This window comes from Tiliqua scincoides, chromosome 13 (assembly GCF_035046505.1).
Source record: "Tiliqua scincoides isolate rTilSci1 chromosome 13, rTilSci1.hap2, whole genome shotgun sequence".
Taxonomy (NCBI): Eukaryota; Metazoa; Chordata; class Lepidosauria; order Squamata; family Scincidae; genus Tiliqua; species Tiliqua scincoides.
This window is the reverse complement of record NC_089833.1, coordinates 17,265,531-17,270,999: the sequence shown is the minus strand read 5'-3', so window position 1 is coordinate 17,270,999 and position 5,469 is coordinate 17,265,531.

The window sequence follows — 5,469 nt, the reverse complement described above, 5'->3', positions numbered from 1 at the left end:
CCCTCAGTTTGAGAAACACTGCTTTAGGGTGTTGTGGTTACACTCTCAGATTCTAGAAGCAGTGGAACACAGGACAAGGCAGGCCAGAGGCACAATGAACACATGGAGGACACCTTGGCCGTGATACAATGGCATGAACATTTTGAACACTGATCTGTGGAGCTCTTGCGCTGCCTTATAGTTGCGGATGGCAAGGCTGGCAAACAGGTGATTCGAGAGGAGGATGTGCTCATAAAGATATCAGCAGATGGAAATGCATAAACACGGAATTAGAAGACAAAAACAGTGGTGACTAATTCTTTCAAGCTGAAAAGGATGAATTAATCTGTGCGCTCCCCCCCCCCTTTTAATGATGCTGTCATGGTTCAAACACAAAGCAAACTATTGTCTGGCTGTGTATAATATTCTGAGATAATTTCTTGGTTCCACTACAGCGGACTTACTTCATTACTCATTAATTCTCTGTCCAGAGGCACAAACTCCATTTTTGGAAGACTTCATCGATGCCCTCGCAGTGTGTGTCATGCAAGAGAAAACCTACACTGTGTTTTTTTGTAAATGTTTTTAACATCCTTCCCTTTCCAACCATTTTTCAGCAATCCATGCTCATAGTGTCTCTCCTATTCATTCGTGTTGCCCTCTTTTGCTCTCAGTCTGTACACCTTTCCAATTCACTACACCTTTGTGCAGTGAAATCCCATTCACTGTGTGATCTCTGATTGGTTAAGACCATGTGATGGCTTCAAGAAGCATCACCCTTCTCTACCTGAGTTGCCCCCACCACAGAAACAAATCTGATTGGCTACATAGCATCATGGCATCATCCTGTTCACTAGGCAATCCCTGAGTGGCTGAGATCACCCAGGTGACCCATCCAGGAAAGGAAAAATCAAGAAAATCAAGAAAGGAAAATTAGCAAAAAACAGGGAACATGTGCTCCCTGGGGCATTTGGTGGGCCGCTGTGAGATACAGGAAGCTGGATTAGATGGGCCTATGACCTGATCCAGTGGGGCTGTTCTTATGTTCTTAACTACAATTCCCAGGAGGCCTTGCAGGTCTGTTGTTATCTGGTGTGCTCCCTGGGGCATTTGGTGGGCCGCTGTGAGATACAGGAAGCTGGACTAGATGGGCCTATGTCCTGATCCAGTGGGGCTGTTCTTATGTTCTTATGTTATGTTCTTAACATTTTTGGGGGGAGGAGTGAGAAAATGGTAGCTGCAGCCAATGCCAGCAAACAGGACTCAATTTTCAGACAAACAAAGGGCTTCAGGAGACATTTGAAACCTAATAGTGCCAATAGAAATTAGAGGATATTCAGTGTAGTCATAAGAGAATTTTTTTTTTATGTTTCTTCTCTGATGCAGGCACAGAGATGAGATGTTCTCATCACACTGGGATCTCATCACTTGCCCTATGCAAGTCAAATTTCATTGCAATGCTCAGATGCCGAGACCTTATCTGAACTTCCTTTGTACACCCTTGACAGCCAATGCTCATTGCCTGTGTGGCATTAGTCATGTTCATATGGTCTCTGAGTCATCATAGGACAAGAGAGCTTTGGAAAGATGGCAATTACCTTCCTTGTCTTTAAAATGATTTCAAGGTGCCTGCGGTTACTCTTGGGTAGGGGGTTTCATAACTTTGTGCAAGTCTTATGCATCTTGAAGACATGCAGCATCAAAAAAGGGGGAGAACATTGATATTTACAGTGTGTAAGTACAGCCTCTAAACCTACTTACATGTGTTTCCGTCCCAAAAGCCCAAGGCACATTAGAATAAATTTGTGGCATTGACCTGGGAGTGGGGGAAATCCAGGTCAAACCTCCCAAAACAGCCAGTAGATTTATCAAAAGGAAGCATCAGAACATTCACAATTATGTGCTCTTCTTTGAACCTACAGGGCAGGGCAAAGCAGACTCTAAAAGTAGCATGTCCAAATGAGATGACTAAAAGACACATCCTGGTCAGAGAGATCACAGGCTGACAGAACTGCCCCGTCAGTTCCTTGGATGTGCGTGCAGCATGGCACATTGCCCCAGGTTAGACATGTGCAGTGCTCTCATGTTGTGATGAAGCTGTCAGCGGCCTGACAAGATCTCAGCTGTTTGTAGTAGCACCAAAGATTAAAACAATGACCCACTTTTTAAATGTATACAGCCTTAATCTGGCAGCTCTCAGGGCATGATGCGCTTCCGACAAAGAAACAGGCTGGAGAAGTGCCCTTTAAACCTGCGCCCAACTGCTCAGCCACAAGTGGCCCCCACACAGTTGGGAGGATGTCTAAGTGAGCCGTGTAAGTGGCCCCTCCCCCTTGCCATCAGAGCCATTCTGGGCAGCAAAGGCAATACGGAGGAAACCCTGTTTGGTTCAGTAAGTGCTTGCATGTTGCTGTCTCTGCCTGGAATGGTTCTGATGGTGAGTTGCAAGGGGTGCTTACATGGTGCATTGCGGCACCCTCAGTACTTGTCATTTTGCCCTCCCTCCAGCTACACTACTGACTGGCCCATGCTCACCTTGCTGGTTTGTGTCCACCTTGCTGGTTTGACCAATGGATAGTGGTAGCACCCAGTGTGGCATCAGGGAGTGGATGGAAGAACCCTGCATTACAATCTCTGCACATGAACTGGAGGTTGTCCATGACTTTGTGTACCTTGGCTCAACGATCTCCGACACTCTTTCTCTCTATACCGAGCTAAACAAACGCGTCGGTAAAGCAGCTACCATGTTTTCCAGACTCACAAAGAAAGTCTGGTCCAACAAGAAGCTGACGGAACATACCAAGATCCAGGTCTACAGAGCTTGCGTGCTGAGTACACTTCTGTACTGCAGCAAGTCATGGACTCTTCACTCACAACAGGAGAGGAAACAGAACGCATTCCACATGCGCTGCCTCCGACGCATCCTCGGCATCACCTGGCAGGACAAAGTTCCAAACAACAAAGTCCTGGAACGAGCTGGAATCCCTAGCATGTATGCACTGCTGAAACAGAGACGCCTGCGTTGGCTCGGTCATGTCGTGAGAATGGATGATGGGCGGATCCCAAAGGATCTCCTCTATGGAGAACTCGTGCAAGGAAAGTGCCCTACAGGTAGACCACAGCTGCGATACAAGGACATCTGCAAGAGGGATCTGCAGGCCTTAGGAGTGGACCTCAACAGGTGGGAAACCCTGGCCTCTGAGCGGCCCGCTTGGAGGCAGGCTGTGCAGCATGGCCTTTCCCAGTTTGAAGAGACACTTTGCCAGCAGTCTGAGGCTAAGAGGCAAAGAAGGAAGGCCCATAGCCAGGGAGACAGACCAGGGACAGACTGCACTTGCTCCCAGTGTGGAAGGGATTGTCACTCCCGGATTGGCCTTTTCAGCCACACTAGACGCTGTGCCAGAACCACCTTTCAGAGCGCGATACCAGAGTCTTTCGAGACTGAAGGTTGCCAACTCTAGGTGGGGAGGGGCTGGTGCAAGATTTTGCCCCAAGGTCTCCAGCACTGGGATGAACTGGCCTTAGGGTTTCCACGGCGTCTAGTGGCCACTGCTGGAAATAGGTTTGTAGATTCAGACTCAAGATTCCCCTAATTCATAAGCAGAGGCCCGTGAAGGGCAGACTGAGCTGCTGTAGATGGGCAAAGGACCTTGGACAGCTCCAAGGGAGCAACAAGAGTCAAAGGGAGGTGTGCCTTGAATACTTCCCCAGAAGGCTACCTCCAACTGGGAAGACCATAAAGGGGCAACATCCTGCCTCAGATCCTTGTGCCTCACTTCCTTTTGACGGGGGTTCGTCTGGCCTGGGGACTGGATTCAGTGCTAGCCCTGCTTCTTCAGGCCTGGACTCAAAAGTTGTCATTTATTTTATTTATTCTGCTATTTATACACTGCCTTTCTCAAGACCCAAGGCAATTTACATTGGCAGGATGATCCCAAACTTTCCCAAATGGGGTTTTTACTAGTACTGTTCTTTGAGAGAAATGCATAGAACCCTCCATTTCTTCAGTTTTCCATTCAAAGACCAGTCATTATCCTGGGTGGCACTCTTGTGCTTTCCAAGCTTCCCCAGGCAGCTGTGAATCACACCGCAGGTGGTTCTCAAGATGTTGTCCATCTCTTGCCAGCTGATGCCTCAACATTTCACACTCCCACATTCCTCTGCAAGCTGTGAGATACCAGAGGCTGGACTAGATAAGGCTTTTGGCCTGATCCTGCCAGGCTTTTTTTATGTTCTTAGGGACTGTCAGCAACTTCCAGTCAAGGCCAATCCAAGACTGATCCTGCTTAGCTTCTGCAGGCAGGGCAACAGCTTAACTTCCTGACCACACCTCCTGATGCCAGAGATCACGACAAGCACAATGATCTGTTATCAGTGGGTCTTAAGACAATCCCGCCAGGCCTGCAACACAGCTGCTTCCCCAGCCCCACATTTCCCAGATGAAAAAGGGATCTTCTCTGAACTGTATTTGGATCTGGTGAGGTAGCTCTTAGTCCTTAACAGCCACTCAGCCTGTGTCGGGGTTCTCTTTAATGAAGGAGCAGTGGAATGACAGGGACAAATTTCCACTGAACATATCCAATTAGTGAAAAGCTCTGCGAGCCCTTCTGTTGGATGTCTTGTTTGAAAAGTTGGCCGGTTAGCTAGAGAATGTGCCAGCTGATGGAGCTCAAATGTGTTTCTGGGTGAGGGGGGCCAATTAAGGAGGGTGCTGAGACCTGGAAGTATTTTCCTGGGTGCTTTTTCATATTTAAACAGAAACCACTTATACCGCTGGGAACGAGGGAGAGACTCCTCTTGCAGAATTGTACATATTGCGGAGGTGACTACTCTAAAGGTCACTGGTCCAAGACATTGCATGTCGGGCCAGGCTCAGTTGCTAACTGATATTCAAGAGATCGTCCATTTTTATAAGCCCAATCAATAACAATAATAAAAATATTCCACTTTAAACCATGGCCACGCTTCTGCAGAGATTTTGTTCAGCATAGAGTAGGGGTAGAAGAACCTCGTGGTTTCTGTGCAGTGTAGACTCAATTTCCATTTGTATTCCTCTTTGTTCCTTAAAAAAATCGTGTGCTTCCCCCCCCCAATTGCTCAAAAATACACACATCTTTTCATGTAGTTTTCCTGTCCAAACAGCTGGTTTGCAAAAATGCAAATATTCAGAATGGAAGGAATAGAACCTGGAGCCTTTTCAGGCCATCTATAGGAAGGGACCACAGCTCAGTAGAAAGGCCTCTTCTTTGCTTGTAGAAGATGCCCCCTTCAATTCCTAGCAGCGTCCCCAGACTGGGCAGGGCAAAATTCTTATCTGAAACCTTGGAGAGCCACTGCCAGTCTGGTTTGTTGATACTGATAAAGATGGACCAGTTATCTCACTCCATAGAAGGCATTCTTCTATGACCATCATAGAAGATTATAGCTACTACTGCTTGTAACTGCTCAAGATTTTACCTGGAGAAACAAAACAAAACAAACTACTAAATA